This window comes from Hemitrygon akajei, chromosome 9 (assembly GCF_048418815.1).
Source record: "Hemitrygon akajei chromosome 9, sHemAka1.3, whole genome shotgun sequence".
NCBI classification, from domain to species: Eukaryota; Metazoa; Chordata; class Chondrichthyes; order Myliobatiformes; family Dasyatidae; genus Hemitrygon; species Hemitrygon akajei.
In genome coordinates this window covers 132692564-132715908 of record NC_133132.1, presented here as the reverse complement: position 1 = coordinate 132715908, position 23345 = coordinate 132692564, and the positions used below count along the sequence as shown (strand labels likewise).

General features: G+C 36.9%; 1 protein-coding gene across 3 annotated transcripts in view; it reads right to left on the bottom strand.

Annotated features, from left to right (window-relative positions):
* Nucleotides 1–23345, bottom strand: part of ldah (lipid droplet associated hydrolase) — a 291149-nt gene that overhangs the window by 132079 nt on the left and 135725 nt on the right. The gene's annotated exons all lie outside the window — the stretch shown is intronic.

Genomic DNA, 23345 nt, shown 5'->3' with positions numbered 1-23345 from the left:
AACATACTGTATATACTTTTCTCCAATAGATTTTCCATGTGGTATGTGTCATTTATTTTAATCATGCAATACCTTTACAATATAATGGAAAAAATGTTATTATGTTTGCAGAGTCAGATTCAGATTCATTTATCTGTCGCATGTACGTCGAAACAATGAAATGCATTGTATGTGTTAACAATTAACACAACTCAAGGATGAGCTGGGGGCAGCCTGCAAGATTCACCACATTCCATGCCTGCAGTGTTCAGCAGAACAGCAACAAAGCAAACCACTTTCCTCCTTGTCAGCTACCCACTCACACATACACACAGACCATCCTCCAACCTCAGGACAGGCTGCTTCTAAGCTTCCAGCCTCCAGTGGACGTACAGACATTGAGACCCAAACTTCCCCAGTGGACTCGGAGACTCAGGATATGTGGTATATTTCTTTCCAGTATGTCTCACAGAGGAACCCAAGTGACTCTACTTTCTACTAAATATTGAGTGTTTTGTTGTATGCAGCAATAACTTTAAAGCTAATATCTGTCACATAGTCAAACATGAGGAAATCTGTAGATGCTGGGAATTCAAGCAACACACACAAAATGCTGGTGGAACGCAGCAGGTTAGGCAGCATCTATAGGGAGAAGCGTTGTTGACGTTTTGGGCTGAGACCCGAGACAAATACGCTATTTGTCACATAGTGTATTGTCAAAATCTTTCTGATACCTACTTTCATACTGGTTACACCCACAGAAAGTGTATAAGGTATGTTTCAGGATAGTTACAAATAAAAATTGTATCTTAGGAGGACTTCAAATATAGACTGATTTCCTCTTTAAACTTTGACCACATATCAACACGAAACATGATAAAAAAACAAATTTGTAAGGGTAAGATATTGGAAGATATTATTGTGCATTTTTATTATAAATATTTTTGTGTTTGGTAATCAGATACTGATTTTGATTTCCATGTTGGAATTATTGTATCCTTATACTATTAGCAATGTCATTTCTGTCGTTTTCCTGGTTCTCAATGAAGCAGTGTAAGAAATTGATTTCAATTTATCAGAGACAGATGTGGAATAGATAAAAACCTTAAGGATCAGATTGACAATCATAGCAAAAATGGAATCAGAAATGAAACTGTGCAACCCAAATATATTACACATTGAATTAAGCAATATTAAATCATTAACGTGATTCATCTGCGTTCTGGGGCTGCTGTCTCATTTTAACCACATTGTTCCTTTGATGTGCTCTTGACAGTAGCTATCTGAAGCAAAAATATTTGGCACAAAAGCAGAATGTGAACTTGAGACACTTTGTGCAGTAGAGGTATAAGGAAGTCTAATTGAGGTTAGGAATCTGAGGACATAATTGATGTCAACAGTATCATAAGCAAGATGTAATCTGTGAAAAGTAAGAGTGAGAAACTGTCTCTGAATTTGTGACAAAATAAGATTCAGTACTTTATCAAAGGCCAGGAAATATATCTAGATATTGTGGTTAAACCACTTCATTACCACAAAACATATGGTGTAAAGGAAATTGTTGAAGGTAGGTTGGAATGATCAGGGAAAAAAGTGGATTAGATTCAGTGGCACTTGAGAGAAATTATTGGCATAACTAGGAAAAGTACTGGAAAGAGGAGGAATTCTGGAGAACTCGTAAACAAAATTTAAAATAAAGTGGAGCTGAGCCATCACATTAGCACAGTGGTTGAATTACAGAACCAGCAGTCACAAATACAGACCATTGATTGTGAGGCAGGAATTCAAATCCCACTATAATACCTGGGGACCTTACAATCAAGAAATGAAATATTTCTGGAATCTAAAAAACAGTGTTACCCTCAATAACAGTAACCATACAATCACTGAATTGCTGCAAAATCTCATATTTTTGCCATACTACCTAGTATACCACATGAGTGACTTCAGAACTTCTACCATGGTTCCTTATTTCAGGTAAGCATTTACAATAAATATCATCATAGCTAGTAATAGCAACATCTCTTGAATTAATGAATTAATTGAGAGATGGAGGCGATAAAGGATAGTCCTTCAATTGTAAGATAATGACTGAAAGAAGAAAATTTGAAAATGATTGGAAGGAGCTGTTTCTGGAAGAGCTGGCAAACTGCAGTTGGCAATTCTTTTCAGTAGTATGGCATTGGGCTGTTCAAGCCATAAGCTTTCAGAAATTCTGAACAAACAAAAAATAAGTTTAAGATTTTGCAGAACCATCATGTGGGATTGCAAGGTAATATTTTAAAAGAAACATGAGAATGACAAGCATATTTGAAGCTTGCAAGTGCCAAATCATACAGAAAGAGAACAGATGGAGCTAAACTTCTATAGCAGCTGAAGTAATATCACTTGCTTGACTGATGTAAATATTAAGGATCAAAATAACAAAAGCAGTAAGACCAGAAAAATGAATTAAAAAGTTACCAAAGTTCAGCACTGGTCTAACTAGAAAGTAAGCATCATAAATTTGTTGAAAGTCTTGCAGTGGGAATGTACATCAAGAATTCAGGAGTGATCCTGCAGATCATTGAATGCTTCAATATTGAAAAAGGATCTAGTGCTCTCCCAGCATTTCTGATGAATAAACTCTTCTCGGGCTTCCAGCCGGGTACGGGTATCGATTATTTCGATGACAAACTCCGTCATCTTCATCAGGGACGATGTGCATCATCTCTGATGAAGATGGCAGAGATTTCCACTGAATCATCAGTTATAAAGGATACCTGTACCCGGCTGGAAGCCCAAGAAGAGTTTATCCCTCAATATTTTCTGCACATTGGTGGAAAATCCCCCAAACCCTGTTAATCTCCATTTTGAATTCTCACCAGGAGCTAATAGTGCACGGATAGTCTTGATAGAAATGAGCTGACAACACAAGAGTAATTACAGAGCACACTTAAAATCTGGAAATAGTGCTAACTACACATTATGGCACTTTAAGAAACAAAAATTCACCCTGAAGAACTCACAATTCCCTGCCAAAGAATTTGAAATACAGAATAAAAATACACTCTTATGGGATTTATGTAAGGATATAAAGTAAATTAACAAAAAATATGAAAGAAACTTCAAGGGTTTGTGATACCAAAAATCACAACATGGATGGTTTTCATAGTATGTAACCCCCACCCTGCCACAGAGACTTGTACTCCATTCTGTGAGAGGCAGATATTAAATTAATCTAATAATGTGCAGACAGAGTGTGAGACTGAAGGTTAGGAAATTACACATATGATCAGTGATATTATTTAGTTGAAAGATGAAATGTTTAAAGTTTTTCAGAAGAAAAAAAAGAATATACCATTACAGTTAGCTTGATTAACCATTGCAGTAACCAGATTTAGGATTTTGGTCCTGAATTTAATGCCATTAAAATACACAGCTTCCAAAATAAATTACTTTTTTAGTTTAATGCAATTGAAGTACTGAGAGCAATTCTACAAGAAAGTCAAGAATATTCCTGCAATTTATAGTCAAAGCAGCAGCTCAGGTATGTGATATTTATCCAAGTCAAACATAAGTAAAATTCTATTACGTCACCCCATTTATGTAGGCAACCTAACCTGCCCATGTTGCATACTCAATACAAATTAAATCTTCATTAATATCCTTCTAATATGAGCTATTAATGGAGATCTGTGCCATTAACATGAAGTGAAGAGCTGATGCCTTCTCTGTAGCTCAACATTGCAAGCTTCAGAATACAGTATGAGACCATAGATCCATGCTCAGATTCCAGTGGAAAGAAGCTCCAGAATTTTATATATCAGACAAGATCCACAATTACACAGTAAATCAAATGCCAGGCCCTGATGAATCTCTGAAGCAACAAGGAGGACTTGCAACCTGCCATCATTAATACACAATAAATGTTGGTACTTTCTATGTACATGGGAATCAACTAGCTTTCCAGCTGCATGCAGATAGGTCCTAACTGTGAAATTTGCTAAAAGCATCAGAATGTCATTTGGCGCATTCCACGACAGACAAGACCATGGTTGTCAGCCTATGGCACCAGTGAGGCGTGGTAAAGCAATATCTTTCATGTAACTACACAGATTTATAGTCCACTTTGTTAGGTCCTTATGAGATAAACTCTTTATATGTCAATCATGTCTTCTGAAATTTCCCATTGAACAAGGGAATTGGCAAGAAAGATTGGACAATTAAATCATCTTAAGTCTTGGAAACCTAGCAATGAACGTCTAAAATTCTACGAAATATTAATTGCAATTGAGAGCTCTATGGGAAATTCTTTAAAATTGTCAGTAATAAACTATGAAAGGAAACTCTGTTGGCTTCACGTTAGTTGTTGGCCAATTGTTCGTGATCATGCTGTGGACAAGAGAGGTCTACAACTGGGAGTTAAAATGCATCACCAGCACCAGTCTACCCACCATCAAGGATATATATAAAATATATGGAAAAAGCTAGCAATATGATGTAGGATCCCACCCACCTTGCTTATCGACTGTTTGTCTCACTCCCATTAGGGAAGAGTCTACGCAACATCTACACCAGGGTCATTAACTCATTTTGCACAATGACCCATCAGTGTGTCTCCTCTGACAACAGTCAACTTCTGGCCTGATTTATTTGATTTGTTCCATTTATTGCCAAATTGTGCTCATCAATATGGTTCCCCCAAGCTGTCAGGCTAATCATCAACAGACTATGAGGATTCTTTGAAAGAAGCACATATTGGTTAATACAAACACGAGAGTCCTGATAAAGGCTTTCAGCCCTGTTTGCTCTTTTCCACAGATGCTGGCTGGCCTGCTGAGTTCCTCCAGCATTCTGTATGCATTGCACATTGGTCGATACTTGTTCTTGCTCAGTGATAGCACTCCCACTCAGGTCAGAGGATCGAGGGATCATATCTCAATCCAGTTTGAAACATCAGTGTCATATTCAGGGATTCTGGAATACTGTAATACGTGTTGTTTCTCAGATCAGATAAAGCTTTGTCTGCAGTGGATATCAAAGATTGCAATTTGTTGTTTGATGAAAACGAAGAATTCACCTCATTTTATTGGTCTCTACTTTAACCAACTTCACCAAACTGATTAATTTTGTCAAAAATAAAGGCATAATTTACTTATATAAAGCAATACAGTTGGATATTTCAAAAAAAATCATCATAGGCTGTCCTTTCACACACTTGTAAGTGGCAACATGTAAATTAATTGTATACAGTACATCCAATGCACTGAAACCTTTAGCGGAAGCTAGTATACAGTAGATAAAAAGATCCACCTATAGGAATCCTTTACTACATAAAACATAAGGGATATAGAATTATCTGGTGGACTGAAAATAATTTGTAATAGATGGATATTATATAAAAGATTTATTTATAGAGAATGGTATAATTCCCTACATTGCCTGGAAGGTTTGCATCCTCCATCAGCATTTTGATATACTGGCCTGCGAATCTCACTTAGCTTTGCTATTGACACAATCACCTGATTACCCAACTGTAATTCCAAAGCTTGCCCTCAACTGACAGCCCCCTGTTGACTCCCCCTGACTGATCCCAACTTCCTAGTTGGCTCCCAGTTAGATCCTTGGCTATGGCACCAATCGAAACTTCAATGCTCTCTGCAGTTTTCCCAAACAACAGCCAGGTACAGGCCATAGACGTAACACATTCTGCCTGGTGCTTTAAAATACCACTGCACGTGAAGTAATGAACTTAAGAACATTCTTCATCATCCACTCCCTCGGGTACTCATGTATTTTGTCATTTTCATTTTGCACAATGACCCATCAGTGTCTCCTCTGACAACAATCAACTTCTGGCCAGACTTATTTGATTTGTTCCATTTATTGCCAAATTGTGCTCATCAATGTGGTGCCCCCCATAATGGAGTGAAATGGGGAAATACAGGAAAGGTATTACAATCTTAAATAAATTACACTATCAAGTTAGGACAGTTAGTGACTTTCAAGATAATTTGAGGTACTTGGTAGTCAGTGGTGATGTTTCCAGGAAAGGGAATAAACATTAAGCAACTAACTGCAATACACTCTGCAGTATTAAACATATAGTCTTTTTGTCAGTGAATGGATTGTTTACTGAATCTAATGATTGGGTAAACTACTTTGCTGTGGATGAAGAACTTAGAGCATTATTTCAAATGCACACATCCAGGCAAATAGTAATTATTTCATGATTTTATTTGGGAGATAAAAAGATGAACCATTTATCCCACAGCACCCTGTCTCTGACACTGTGCTGAAATGACTAGATTCATTGTTGATTATAGGAAAGTTTTGATATGATAATTACCTAATCCTTGTGTGATATGAGTGCTATCTTTCATTTGTAATATCAAGCCTGGCTATTATGTATTCTGGTTCTTCATCTTGGAGAAGTGAACGAAACTGAAGGATGGTATAATTGCTACCAAACTGCACTATGTTTGTGTTATGATGATATAAATGTGTTAAAACATTGAAGATGGTCGAGTGAGTAATCAGAATCAGAATCAGGTTTAATATCACCAGTAGATGTGAAATTTGTTAACTTTGCAGCAGCAGTACAATACAATACCTAATAGAAACAAAACTGAATTACATTTGTTAAATTAAGTAAAGGGTGCAAGAAAAGTGAAATAATACAGTAGTGAGGTACTGTTCATGGGTTCAATGTCCATTCAGAAACTGGATAGCAGAGAGGAAGAAGCTGCTCCTGAACCATTGAGTGTGTGCCTTCAGGCTTCTGTGTGGCCTTCCTGAGGGTAGCAATGAGAAAAGGGCATGTCCTGGGTGGTAGGGGTCCATAATGATCGACAGCACCTTTCTGAGGCACTGCTCCTTGAAGATGTCCTGGATACTACAGAGGCTAGTGCCCATGATGGAGCTGACAAAGTTTACAATTCTCTGTAGCTTACTTCGATCCTGTGCAGTAGCCCCCCCCCACCCCCTCTCCCTCCCCACTCCCATACCAAACAGTGATGCAGCCAGTCAGAATGTTCGACAGGTTATATCTGCAGAAATTTGCGAGTGTTTTAGGTGACATTCCAAATCTCCTCAAACTCCTAATGAAATATAGCCACTGTCTTGCCTTCTTTATAGCTGCATCGATTTGTCGGGTCCAGGTTAGGTCCACAAAGATATTGGCACTTAAAATTGCTCACTCCCTCCATTTCTGATCCCCCTATGAGGACTGGTGCGTGTTCCCTCGTCTTACCCTTTCTGAAGTCCACAATCAGTTCTTTGGTCTTACTGACATTGAGTGCAAAGTTGTAGGTGCAACACCATTCAACTAGCTGGTATATCTCACTCCTGTAGGCCCCCTCGTCACCATCTGAGATTCTGCTAACAATGGTTGTATCATCAGCAAATTTATAGATGAAATTTGAGCTGCATCTAGCCACACAGTCATGGGTGTAGAGAGAAGAACAGTGGGCTAAGCACATGCATCTGAGATGCACCTGTATTGATTGTCAGCAAGGTGGAGGTGTTATTTCCAATCTGCACAGATTGTGGTCCTCCAGTTAGGAAGTTGGGGATCCAGTTGCAGAGGGAGGTACAGAGGCCCAAGTTCTGGAGCTTTTCAATCTGAACTGTAGCAACGATGGTGTTAAATGTTGAGCTGTAGTCAATGAACAGCATCCTGACAAAGGTATTTGTATTGTCCGAAGAAACAAATGCAGTCATGTGCTGAAGCTCTGGCAACTATGACAATTACTGTTTGTTTCAGACAGAATTTCAGGTTTTCCTGCGACCCCAAGTGACATCCGTCTTTGATCCTGGGTGCTATACATTGATGTAAGCAGTCATAATAAAGACAGCAAGTCTCAAGTTTTAAAAGCGCAAAGGCACAACAAAATGTCATATGCTATATGCCCATGCATCTGCAGTAAAACACACTTGTAGCAACCTTAACTTCCCAACAATTTACAACTATACTTTGAAAGCGACTGTAAAAAAAATAATTTCCTACAGCTGGTCAATACGGCAAAATTCTATAATTTAAAGCTTTTAATTGGTTATAGTTATAGACTGTATAAAAGAAATGCACATTTAAACATAAGGACTCATATCCACAAGAACAGAAGCTTAAATCTCACTTTTTTTTCCAAATACTTTAAGCCCATATCTTTTGATTCCAAAGAGCAATTACTTCAACCTAACGTATGCTGTTTTAGAGGCATCTCATCTTTGGAAAAATACTGTAAGCAGCTTAAGATCTATGGGGAGCACGAAACATTCCTTTCAAACAGAATTCATAGCTGACAAAAGTAGCCAGAATAGACTCCTGGGATAATAAAGGATTCAAAAATTCAAATATAAATACTGGAAATCATGACTCTTACGATATATGGCACATTCCATCAATTATAAAGTGATAAACTGTCATTCTTGGAGTTTCCTTTCAATTTTTTGATTAGTGCATACAGAAGGTTAAAAGGAGAAAGGAGTTTTGCCATCTGTTGCACTATGCTCAGGCACCGCCATTAGTATGAATCAGACCATCCGGCCAACTTCAGCAGACAATTGAACAAATGAGAACATAAAATAAAGTGGATGTTCATGGTAAATTTGAGAAGCCTAACTGAGTTAGCATCATTATGATTTCCTTATACAGTACATCAAAGAAGAGACAAACAATGCTTGTTTATTTTTCCCTGGGATTCACAGAAGGATCAGTAAGTTTGTACACTTGCTCCCCTGGAGACAATGATTACAAAAAGATGAGGCTTTACGCAGTCCGTAAGTTACAACTACTTGAGTCTAGAGTCAGTAAGGTAATTATGCAAGGAGGCAAAATCAGAACTGAACTGATTCCACAACCTATAGACTCACTTTCAAGGACTCTACAACTCATGCTCTCAAAATTTCTTTATTCATTATTATTTCTTCTTTTTTTTTGTTTTTGCACTGTTATCTCTTCCACATTGGTCATTGGCCCATCTTTGTTGTGTGAAATTTTTTCATTGATTCTGTTGTGTTTCTATTTATTTTTTGTGAGTGCCCGCAAGAAAATGAATCTTAGGGTAGTATAAGAGGACATAGAATACACTCAAATGCATCCTGTCAACCATACATTAGAAATATTTTTCTATAACCAGTATGTTCAAACTAAACAGATATGACTTAAAACAAATTCACAAAAACTAAGTTTTGAGAAGTAGGAAAAATATCATAGGATCTGTGTCCGAAGACTTCTGAAATAATTGGTTCTATCCACTGTGAATTCTCTGGTTATCATCTTCTAAACACTACAAATGTCAGAAAAATTCCTACAGATTGAAGATTAGCAAATGTGTCCCTATTTTTTAAAAAAAAGGAAGAGAGGAAATGCTCAACTACTGGCCGGCCAGTTTGATTGCAACATTACAGAAACTGATGGAATCTAGAATAATGTGTCATCAAAACACTTAGAAAATAATAATTACATTGAATAGAATCAACACTGATCTATGAAAGGAGAAATTATGTTTGGCGAACCTGCTGGAGTTTAAGCGTGTATCTAGTAGAGTGGATAAGGGGGAAATCAATGTACGTAATGTGCTTCTGCTTTCAGAGGTATTCCTATAAGATCCCAACAGGAAATTGATAAACCAGAGTGGATGAGAGTTATTTAACAGAGAAAAATCATCTTTGGTACTCCCATTGATCAACAAACTTCAAGGTTCAAAGTAAATCAAAGGTGGTGAAGAATCTGTCAAAAAGGAGACTGAAAATCTGGCTGAGTGGTGCCACAACAACAACCTCTTGCATATGTCTACAAAACTAAGGAGTTGATTATTGACTTCAGGAGGAGGTTAACCAGAGACCCATGAGCCAGTCCTCATCAGGGGATCAGAGGTGGAGAGGGTCAGCAACTTTAAATTCCTCGGTGTTATTGCAGAGAACCTGTCCTGGGTGCAGCACACAAGTGCAATTACGAAGAAAGCACAGCAGTGCCTCTGCTTCCTCAGGAGATCGCCAAGACTTGGCATGACATCTAAAACTTTGACAAACTTCTATAGATGTGTGGTGGAGCATATACACACTGACTGCATCACTGTCTGGTATGAAAACACCAATGCCCTTGAACAAAAAAATCCTACAAAAAGTAGTGGATACAGCCCAGTCCATGATAGGTAAAGCCCTCCCCACTACTGAGGACATCTACACGGAACACTGTCGCGCAAAAGCAGCGTCCATCATCAGGGACACCCACCACCCAGGTTCTGCTATCTGATGAAGGGTTTTGGTCTGAAACGTCGTCACTACTTCCTCCCATAGATGCTGTCTGGCCTGCTGAGTTCTCCAGCATTTTGTGTTTTTATTTTTCTGCTATCATCTCACTGCTAGCATCATGAAGAAGGTATGGACTCAGACTCATACCACCAGGTTCAGTACACAGTCATTGCCCCTCAACCATCAGGCTCTTGAACCAAAGGGGATAACCTCACTTGCCTTATCACTAAATATTCCACAATCTATGGCCTCACCTTCAAAGACTCTACATCTCATGTTCTTGATATTTATTGTTTATTTATTTACTATTTTGCTCCTTTGTGTTTGCACATTGGTTGTTTGCCCAGTCGGTGCAGTCTTTCACCGATTCTATTCTGGTTTTGGATGTATTGAGTATGTCCTCAAGAAAATGAACCTCAGGGCTGTATACGGTGACATATATGTTCTCCGATAACAAATTTACTTTGCACTTGTCTGGATAACTATAGCTTGAACCCAATACATTCAGCACTGATAAGGTTCAGACAGCATTATGAATATGCTGCTGCATATTAGAGGGATTGATCTGAATTATGATAATTGAAACCAGAATGGCCTGGTCCAATGCACTAATTTAGGACTATTTACATTCCTTATTTATAAAAATGACCAGTACTCAATGAAAGGTAGAATGAGGTGTGACAACTCAGAAGATATAGTCGAACTGTACAAACAAATAGGGATGTTAAATAATGGCAGATTAAAGCAATTTATACAGGTTTCAGCACAACAATGGATGTAACAACTTGTATCAAAAAGAACTTTTTAACAATAAAAAGCATATCAATTATATACAGGTGTGTAATTAGCCACAGATAGACATTAAGCGTAGGTGATTTAAGAGAAAAACTTAATTCAAAGACATGTTTTTTCAACAGCGTTCTAAAGGAGAAAAAAATTAAAGAGAAAAGTGCCGAGGGGGAAGAATTCAGTAACTTCAACATTATACTTACGAAGATTCTAAAATAATAATGGAAAATAAAAATGGCTTGCTTGTTACCGTCAGTGAAGAGTGCAACATATTAGGTTTTTGATAGATTTCCTCTTTAGCTATTATATTAAAAATTCTATATTACAACATTGACTATATGTCAAAAAGTACTTATTTGAGTCAAGGCATGAAAAACTAAAGTCTTCCTTTCCATCTTTCCCCATTCAATTAGCTTCTCTCAAAGCACTTTCCCTTATCATTTCATTAACTTTTATAACATTAATCCATAGTTAAGTTCAAGATCCTGAACCAGGTAATGAAGCCAGAATAAGACACAGCCAGGCTCAAAATGGAGATGTACTCAATTTGTGGTCTCAGAGCTGCAAAATGGGCAAGTGCCATCTAGTGGCTGGCAATATATATTGCATTAATTTTTATTTTTGTTTTCATTCTGCTCTAAAAAAAGCATTCCAATCTGCATTCTTTCCATGCAACTGATATGATTATGTCTATCAATCTTTATGTTACTATACATATTTACTAAATTACTTAATTAAATAGGTGAAAAATTGGGAATAGCCAAAAGCTTATAAACTATAGCTGATAAATCTGCTATTCAATTTATCTCATTATTTTATGATTATTAATATTTTAAGAGGAAGTTGTTATTGGGCAAACTTTAAGAAACTATTCCTTTTCTAAGGGTATGTAATGCTGTTTTTGTTTCAAATGACTGCTGGGGTTCAAATATTTAAAAGAAACCCTTTAAGTCAAATTGATAATTATTAACACCCAATTCACTCCCTTCCAACCACCAAATATACCAATATACACATTTAAAATACCTCAGTTAACCTGTGTTTATGAGTCAGCAGTTTTAACAACCATAAACATGGTTTACTAATTTGTTAGTTGGAAACCTCATCAGTGCTTTTCCATCTGACCCCTGAGTTTCCTGCTCATAAACCTTTCAACAGATAGGTAGTCTGCAATCATGTTATGAGTTTCAATTAATCTTGCTGCAAATTCAAAATGACTCATACATTGTTAGTGTTACATAGTCAAATCAAAAGTAAGCACCTTATCTGAATTCAGGAAATCTATTTACCAAATTAGTCATGGAGAACAAAGAACAATAGTCTAGTAACAGGCCTGTAAACAGAGAACAACTGTTTTTATAGAAATGGATAACTTCATTCGGGTGTCTGTACACATCAGATCAGCTTCCATGATCACACTGAAACCTCTTAGCTTTCTCTGCTCGTTGTCAACCCAACTCCACAATGGCTGCCTGTTCAAAATCTAGTTACAAATGAGCAAAGGCTGCCTTCAATTAGTTATGGGAAAGTCTGAAACAATTGTGCTCTCGTTAAGAATAGAAATATTTGAGAGGATTAGACCACTTAGCCTTCTGAGCTTGTTCCAGCAATCTATAAGATCATGGCAGATCTATGATCAAGCTCCACAGATATCCCCATATCCTCTAATATGTTTGGTTAATAAAATTCCATCAAACTAATTTAAAATGAATGAAGACCAAACATCAATTTTCATTTCTAAGACCAAATACCAAAAATTCTACCACTCACTGTATGTAAAAACGTCTCCTAAGTGCTACTCTTAAAATTTAGACCATATTGCCTATTACACATCCCAATCAAAGAATTTGTCCTCTATTCCTGCAATCACCTGAAAAGTTCAATCAAATAAGTGCTTACCCTTCCACAATGCAGCAAACAAAACCTTAGCATGCATAATTTGCCCAGAAGCTTAACACTTGAATCCATTACTCTGACAATGTAATTCTGTGCTCATTCAAAGAGCAGCATATCATGCCTGAGGTGAGATATAATTGTAGTATAGCTGTAGTCTAACTAGGCCCTTGTATGTTTGCATCATGATTTCTAATTCCAAGGCGAACACTCAAAGTGCCTTTTGGATTATTTTCATTGCCTGTGTATGTCAGTTAAACAATCTATGTATATGGAACACCAAGTCTTTTGAACTTGCTTTGTTTCAAGCTTTTCATGATATAGTAAATATTCTTTCATATCTTTTTAGTTTGAAATAAGCTGAGATTTATCTGCAATTAATTCCAGTCCAAATGAAGGGTTATGACGCAGAACAATGACCATCCTTTTCCCCCAACAAGTGCTGCCTGACATGCTGAGTTCCTCCAGTATCTTGTTTTTTTTTGCTCCATATTTGAGCATCTGCATTCTCATCCATCTGAACCCCAATACTACAGCTTTTTGCCTATTTACAACACTTTCATAAGATGAAATATCAGAAGTGATTTTAATTTTAACGAAGTCATGTCTCATATGTTTCTTACCTGCACTGTTTTCTTCTTTATATCATTTGAAAATTGTGATTCACGGCTTTCAATAATTTGTATTTAATGAATTACAGAATAAACTTAGATCCAACCCTAAAACATTTGTGAAACAGTGCCAAACAATGCCTAGCAATTACCAATAATTTTGTACCCCGCTGTTCAACTAATTTCCCAATCAAGCCAATAATTTGCTTTTAATTTGGTGACCTACAATTTTTAAGGAACTGCCCTTGTTCCTTTATTAAAAATGGCTACTGAGAGTATATATGTGATATTCAGCAATTGCCCTATCAAAAATTGACTCAATCTCACTTTAAATGATCTGCCCATGGCAGATCCATGATGGCTCTTTCTGAACTGTTGAAAACTTTTAAAATGATAACTTTAAAGTTAACTATAGATTCTAGCAATTTCCTGATGTGGCAGTCAGGTCATTCCCTGGTTTCCCATTCCCATGTTCCCAAAATATCAGAATGAAATGCACTATTATAAGGCTATAGGAACTGGTACTGAATCAAAACATCTTTAGGAAGATCTTAGTTTGAACATTTGCAATGACCTTACCTGTTTAAAATTCAAGAAACGAAGACAAACCTGCTCAGATTTAACAAATTTATTTCTCCACTGGGAGCAACCACAGGTTGGTACTGTACTGCTTCATGTTCATTTTGTTATCAAAACTCTTATCCAAATGTGTGTTATTCATCTTCTCCAAAGCACTCCTTGGTCTTCTCTGTTTTCATTGTATCGTCTACCATGTGCCATTCACCTATTAATCACATCTGACGGCTTTTCATGGCTTCTTATATCCTGGCCACTATTTCAAAATTCTCTTACCACATTTCACAAATTTACTTTCTCAATCCAAACTTATTTTCCTTCTACAAACAGTTGTTGATGGCGAACATCATATTTTGTAATTATTTGCCAAAATTGTTATCTTACAAACTTACTCAAAATGTGACCCTGAAATTATGCCTTCATGCAGCTCCCTTCCCAATAGCTCTTGAATGCTGAACTTCTGTTTCCTCGTACAATTAATTTAATGAAGTTCCTTGGAAGTTTTGTTGCTACTTTTCACATCACAGATGTTGGACCATAGTGAAACCCACTCTCATCAGAGCAGGGGCTATGCAGCATCCACACCAAGACCACCAGACTCAAAATCAGTTACTTCTCTAAGCAGTCAGGCTGATCAACCCATCATCCCGCCACTATTGTATCATTTCCTGTCAGTTCCTTTATGTGCAGATATACCTATACCTAGTGTCACTTCATGTACATACAACCAGTCTATGTCTATAAGCTAATCTCATGTATTTTTGTATCTCATGTATGTCTATAAGCTAATCTCATGTGAGCCGACAATGATGCAACGACAGATAAGAGCAACTGTGAGTGAGAAAGCAGACCATGAAACTACTTACATTCTTGAGGAATCTGTTTAAAAGATTCTCGAACTAACAGCACAGAGAATGAAAGGCGAAATAAGTGATTTTGATGTTAATAAGACGCAGAAAAAGATAAAAACAGAGGAAATAAAGTAGATGTGGTGGGGGGGGGGGGGGGGAAGTTGGTTAGCCCAGAAGGTAGATTAGCTTTTACTTAAAAAGAGCTATCTTAAATATCTGCAATAATTATAAATCTCCAGTTATTGCAGTTAATGCCAATGTTAGGGCAACATTTTCAATCTCTCATACTAATTAAACTAAATCAATTCCTTAAATGGGGACATAGATTTAGTGAGTTAAATATTCAGACAGGTTTACTCATTGTCTACAGTGCAGACACAGGCATCTTTTGCCACGAGGTGGATGATTTGTGAACCAGAGGGTAAGATACAACTTCATAGGTCAAAGTGAAGAAAATTTTTTTTTCAATACTAATAACTGCAAATTGTTTAAATTGCTGTTATATTTGAATCTAATAGTAACTTGTACCACCAGTCTGTTAATTTTACAACAAATTTTGAATCATGTGATAAATTAAAACTTAGATTTACTCGGGGAATCAACTGGGACAAAAGTAACAGCCGAGTGAATTAGAAAGCTGCATATACATCATATAAGAATATCAATGGAAACACAATTGAAATTCCAATAAAAGTGTCATTAACAAAGCACATGCAAGTGATATACAAGCAATGCATGGGTACCAGTAAAGATGAAAGTATTGACAGCTTCCTTCATGATGAGCAAAGCTTTCAGATCAGACTGTTTTGCATTTGCTGTTAAATTTGATGCGGAAATAAATCTTTATTTATACTGTTAAATATTACATAAAGAAGAAGAAATCCTACTTTTCTCTGAAGAAAAATAGATTGAGATAAATATATTCCCATAAAATAATATTAAATTGGACCATATCAGAAGCAAACTGCAGATGCTGGAAACTTAAAACATGCTGGTCATACTCAGCAGGTAAAGCAGCATCAGTAGGGAGAAAAACTGAGCTATGTCTCAGATTAAGTACCCTCTATTAGCACTGCATTTTCAATTTTTTCAAATTGACAGAAGATCTGTTGTGTATTTAATATTTCAGTAATATTTGGGTAATATTGTAAATATATTGTTTGATTAAGCATTTTTGATGTTTACATAGTTCATTAAGGGTTATATGTAAAAGTGCATAAGTGTCATATGTCATTACACCACTATGTCATATGCACATGCCTCAATAAAGAAACAAAGCATACACATTCTTCTGGACTCCACATGTTTTTCTGTCACGTAGTTTAATACTTTGAAGTTACAAAACATAATAGTGACAATGAGGTAGTTTTAAGTTGAACCTGAGATGAATACTGACCTGTTGAAGCACAGCATGTTTTATTTTCTTCGGCAAAGAAGAGAAATGGTTAAATTAAAAAAAGCACAGCAATATGTTAGAGTTCACACTTTAATAAATGGTGAGTACCAGGTGATAATAATAATAATAATTTTTTTTAAAAAGCAGAAATGGTCGGCTACATCAGAAAGATAGATGTGATGGACAACTGGATCTTGTATACTGAACAAATTGAGCAGTATTTTGAAGCAAATGAAATAGCTAATGAAAAATGAGTACCAGAGTTGCTGAGTGTTAGAGGTGGAAAGGTATACAGTTTACTTAGAAGTTTAAATGATCCAACCAAACCAGTTGAAATGAGCTTTGTTGATATCTTGAAAGAAATGCAGGAATATTTAGATTTCATAAGCAGAACCAAAAGGAAGGGGAGTCCATTTCAGCTAACGTGGATGAACTGAAGAGATTGAGCATTGCCGGCTCAATGATGGGCATAATGATGCATTGAGAGATCGTTCAGTTTGTGGAATTTTACAAGAAGCATTCAAAAGTGGATTGGAACAGAAAGGAAAACTTCTGAGACACCACTGAATTGCAGTCAGGAATTAGAGTGTGCATGATCAAAATTACAACGTCTGAACAGAAACCGACCTGGCCAAACAAACTGTTTTACTGTCATGGCAAGGGTTCACATACAGCAGACCAATGCAAGTTTAAAGGTGAAAGTTCAGAAAATGCAATGAAGTAGGACACATGCAAAGAGCTCTTCAAGCAGACAAAAATAAATGGACTGCACAGGGAAGACAAAAAGATAAAAAGTCATTGCATTTTCAAAAAGAACATGAATCTGCCTGCTTCTGATGAAAAATTTGATAATGATGAGAGTGATATAGAACTGAATAGCCTAGAGGTTTACAATGTGTGAACTAACAAGATACAAGCAATATGGCTTACATCAAAAGTGAAAGCCAAGTTAATTAAAATTAAATTGGAGAGTGACTTGATTGTTTCAGTCATTCCACAACATAAGTTTGAATGGCATTTCAAAGATATTGAACTTCAGTCTGCAGATATCCTACAAAGAAATTATATTGGAAAAATGATAACTTCTATGGGAATGGCATTTGTTACAATGAAATACAACAACCAACAAGTCACATTGGACTTGTATGTGGTAAAACAGGAGGGCCAGCATTGTGGGGTCATGATTGTCTGATTTAACTACAACTTGACTAAAGATCATCCCCATTTTTATGCCACGTTCCCTGCAATAGAGTCAACTGAAAGTGAAATGGACTGGATGATGCCACAGCAATGGTCAAGGATGACACTGGAAACATATCAAGGGTGAAATAGTTTTAAATGAAAGGCCATGCTTGTCCAGTTCATTATATCACCTATGATATTTTCCAGTGAGCTAGGTTGCATGGAAGCTAAAATAATTATTTTCAAGGTTGACTGAAGCCCATGGGCAACACCAGTGGTCCCAGTAACCAAGAAGAATGGATCTATCAAAATCTGTGGTGATTTTAAGGTCACCAGCAACCTAGTACTGAAATCAGATCAATACCCTCTTCCCAGGATAAAGGATATATTTGCAAAACTTTCTGAGGGTTAACATTTCAACAAGGTGGTCTTAGTTGAGGCTTACCTACAGATAAAGATGGAAGTAGAATCCATAGTGTTTCTCATCATAAACACTCACAAAGGGCTTTATCACTATAATAGGATTATTTTTGGTTTAGCATCTGCACCCGCACTCTGGCAAAACCTATGGACTACATGCTGCAAGACTGCCCAGGCACTCAGCCTTACCTGGATGGCATCATTGTAACCGGTGAGGATGACCAGGAGCATCTCCAAAATCTCAAGGCAGTGTTAAAATATTAGAATATTATGAGCTCAGATCACAATGCAACAAGATGATTTCTTTGAACCAAGCATCACTTACTGTGGTCACACATTGACACACGAGATTTACACAAATGTGCTGAGAAAATTCAAGCAGTGATGGATGCCCTACTTTTTAGGATTTGTCACTACTATAACAGGCTCTGGCAAAACCTGGCTACTCTGCTCTTCCCCTCAAATTCATTACTACAGATCATGGCAATGGACATAGCAGTGTGAGGTGGCTTTCCAAAAGACAAAGGAAATGGTGACATCAGACTCTGTACTCATACATCATGATCCACATCATCTAGTGACGTTTGCCTGTGACACCTCACCTTATGTTATAGGTGCAGTCATGACAGATGATATGTGATGGAAGTGAATGCCCATAGCCTTTGCATCACGTTCTCTTACCGTTGCAGAGAAATATTATACACAGATTGACAGAGAGGCCTTGAGTCTGGTTTGGGAGGGTGGGGTAAAACTTTTCAACCACTACCTGTATGGGAGAGAGTTTACCCTTATCACTGGTCATCAACCACTAATGTAGTTTTTCAAAAAACAGAAGGGTTTTCCACTAACAGCAGCAGCACAAATGCAGAGTTGATCTCCATTTCTTGGAGGACACTATTACACCACTGCAGATCCAAAGGAAAACTAGAAAAGACACCGCACTGTCTCAGGTCAACATGGCCACCCACAATGGCTGGAATGTGTAGCAGAAATTCCAGTTCTTGCATTCTTACCAGCACTGGGACAAACTTGCCCTTGACTGTGGTTGACTTACGTGGGGATTGAGAGTTGTTGTACCATCCAAACTGGGAACTGAAGTATTGGAGGAGCTATATGCCAATCATCCAGTCATCTAGTCATGGTCTAAATGAAAGCACTGGCACAAAGCTTTGTATGGTGGTCTGGGTTAGATCAGTAGATTGAGCAGCTCGTCGTGCAGCACATCCAGAAACAGCTTCGAGCATCTTGGCAGAGAAAGGAAAAGAAAAGGGTCCAGAGTTTTCATAACCACTTCCTTTCAGTCCCAGAGTCAACTCGTACAACCCCACAAACGAGGCCTCAGAACCTGAGATTGTTTCACAGCCACAAGTCTCACCTGCCAAGCAGAGTGAAATCTTACACAGTGATGAAATCTTTAGATTTAAATGGTACAATTTAAAAATTACTATGCTGTAGATGTCTATATAGTAGTTATGTTATAAAGCATACTGTGTATATAATTGAGATGCACTCTATATTGAGTATTTTATAGCTAAGCAGAGAGGAGTGTTATGTATTTAATATTTCAGTAACATTGTAAATATATTTTTTGATTAAACATCCTTTGTTGTTTACATGACACAATGCAGGTTAGATGTCATAGTACATGAATGGCATACATCATTATACTACCATGTCATATGCGTGTCTCACTAAAGTAAAGAAACTAAGTGCACACATTCTTCTGGTCTCCTCATGGTCTTCTTTCAATTAATTTTATCTTTTGGAGTTACAAAGCATAACAAGAACCAGGTCATGAAGTGTCTGTGCTCTTTCATTTTCCACTGATGCAGCTTGGCCTGTTGAATTCTTCCAGCATTTTTTCTTCACATTTGAACATTCTGGAGCAGGAAATCGGTGAATTTTCTAAGTGCAACATGGAAGCAAGGCATCCAGACTGCTTATTACTTTATAGTGCCCATTCTTCCTGGGAGCAGAACTTCACACCTATTTCCAAATCTTTTTATGTAGTCTGCCTATGTAAGTGCTGATTTAACCTGTTCTAATAAGCTATGAGTAATTTTGTTTCAAAAACTAAGTGTCATCCTTGGCCTATTAGTACTGTAGTATTCTTGTCTCTCAATAAGCAAAGGCATGGTTTCTGAATAAGAAAGGCACCTGACTCCAGAGGCCATCACATCAAAGCAGAACAAGGGGAAGTGCTGCACCCACAGAGTTGCTGTGCTTTGGATGAATTCTGGTGAATATAAAGGATACGTGGCACTAATTAAAGAAGTGGAGCTTTTCCAGAATTCTGGGCCAGATTTATCCCTCAACCAACAATACATAAAATAAATTACCCAGCCACTATTATTCATTGTTACATGTAGTTTAACTGCTGCACTTTCCATTTCTTGGTAATAGTATCAATGCTTCACAGAAAAAAAACATTGGCAATGAACCACTTCTGGAAATCTAGAGATAAAGTAAAACATTATATAAACACACACACTCTTTGTCATTCCAGTAATGCTTTCCACAGTCATTCAACCCCATCTGTTATTTTACTCTTTGTTCCAAATCTCTTACATTTCAGCTTGTATCCTCACCCTCCTCATTCTAAACCACAAAATCCTGGGAAATAGTTTGTGTCAACCTGCTCACCCACCCTTTTAATATTTTAAACATTTCTTTCTCATTATTACGTAATTTTCCTCTGTTCTACTGAAAACTGTGCCTATCATGCAATGTACCCCCTCTAAATTGCCTGGATGCTTCACATAATGTGAAGCTCAAAATTACTTGGTACTGGAGCTGTGATTTTATGACCAAATGAAAAATTGAACTGGCCTCAAAACTGAATCCATCAAATATACTACTCTTATCAGATTAATAAATGGTATTTGTCTACTTATAGTTTACAGAAGATTGTAACAATAAACTTTTTGGTTTTTAATAAATGTATGATGTTGGAACAAATCTGACCATAACACTAAAGCAAAGCTGATAGGAAGAAAGAAGCACTTCTAGTATTTGAGAAGAAAAAAAGTAGTTTAATTTCTTAGATTGAAACATTTTTCTGAGTTTACCAGATGTGAAATTCTGAACACCATATTTATAACCCTAAAACCTTGTTCTTTGTTTAAATTTATATTCAGATTGATATTGTGTACTATGTTATTGAATCAAGTTATCAATGTTTGTCTGTTTACAGGAAACATGCACAGTAATGAATTAGCTTTAGGTGTAGGACACAACTCTGAATTTGCTCTCTGTGTTTCTTCAGACTCACAATCTTAGCTACCTGTGTGTAAATAGAAGCAATGTGTCAGCTACTGAGCATACCTATGTCGTGGGGCAAGAGGCTGAAACTGATCTCCAAGAACAAGATTCTGGATATAATGCACTGCAGAATTTCAAGCGAGTCTTTCCTTTAATCAACAAGGTAAGACCTCAACTTTGATTCCAATGGTTTCATATTGATACCACCTTTATTGCTCAGAAAAAAATACCCACACAATGCATTTGCTTCAAGAACTTTAAAAGCAAATTCAAGAATTAAACTTCTAATTGTTATATAGTACATATGATCAAATAAACTGGGAAATTCTGACATGTCAGTCCATGACCTCCTCTACTGCCGCAATGAGGCCAAGCTCAGGTTGGAGGAGTAATACCTTATTTTCTGTCGGGGTAGCCTCCAACCTGATCACATGAACATCGATTTCTCGAACTTCCAATAATTGCCCCACCCCCTTCACCATTCCATTTCCCCTCTCTCACCTTATCTCCTTACTTGCCCAGCACCTCCCTCTGGTGCTCTTCCCCCTTCCCTTTTGCAATGGTCTTCTACCCTCTCTATCAGATCCCTCCTTCTCCAACCCTTTATCTCTTTCACCTACAACTTCCCAGCTTCTTACTTCACCACTCCCCCCTCCCAGTTTCACCTATCACCTACTACCTTGCATTTCATCCTCCTCTTCACAATACCCCCCCCCCCCCGCCCTCCACCTTTTTGCTCTAACCTCATTTTCTTCTGTTCTGATGTAGGGTCTTGGCTCGACCTGCCAACTGTGCAGCATTCAGACTTGTACAATGACCTGCATATTTATGGTTGTGTTCAGATGATGATTTGAAGCAAAGCCCCAATTTTCATGCATGTTTTATTTCTTTCAGGTATTTGCTTCATGATAAAAATTTGGAGTTATGCAAACCAACTTCTCAAGAATAGTTGAAAAACTTCTGTAATTTTTGTGCTTGTAACTTGAAATAAGAATTAATAAAATAACCAGTTATAAGTTGGATAGCAAACATATTTCAATCAGTGAATATTGTCCCAAATTTGCAAAGATGTGAGTTAGATGTATAAACATTATAGTTTTATTCAAAGTGCCGAGAGAGGTATTCTCACAGGATCTTGGACGTGTTTCAAAAATATATTATCCAATCATTTGGCTCAATTCCAGGTTGTTTCTGAACATAGCTAGGCTGCCAAACTGGTGACTGGGAAACATTTTGAGATATATTGAAGATACTTTGGTTTTCTTTTCCTTCTATAACAGAAAACACAGATGTCCCAGCAATGCTAGTTTAATTTAAAAAACTATTGGTAATTATTATCTGAAATTTTACTCTTTGGAACTGAATTAAACTGAGAAAACAAAATCAATTCAGAATTTGACCTTTGATTAAAATGCTTGTAAAAAACAAATTATTTTAATAAACATATTTCATCTTGCATGCTACCGATTTACAGTATAAACTGCTGTATATATTGCTTGAAATATATTTTCAAAAGATATGCAAAGTTAAAAAAAGTTACTCCTTATTCACATGGCCATTTACTTCATGATTTGTTGAGTTACTTCAATGGCTATCAGATCTGTTTTTACTCTGCCCCATCATGCAAGCAGCTGTTTAACCATAAATCTGATTAGTTTCTTTTAAGTGGATTATAGAGCTACTGGAAATTTCTAGCTCCATGATTGAAGGCCATTTAGAAAATTTACAAATAGTCGATAAAAATCAGATCTGCAGTTTACTTATAAATGTAAAAATGCAAACCTGCCACTGCCAAAATTCCTATTTTAAAAGACGGCAAGAATTAGCATTGATTTCCACAGCAGCAGTTGTAACAGAGTGAACAATTACTCATTTGCATTAAGAGTAAAATGTAAAAGACAGCTTTTGAAACAAAATATTTCTAATTTTGAAGTGGACTTTGGGGTGAGGAAGTTAAATGTGAGAACATTTTTATCCAATTTGAATCTTACGGAATCCAAGAACCAAATTGATACATCCATTTTATCTAAATATTCGTTAATTAGTTTTGAAAGATGAAATCATTTTCAACTGATCAGAATGTAGAGGTGTACCATGCACACTTCTATTAGCTTAAATAGCATTCTTATCCCACTTTGAGAGTTGGTGAGT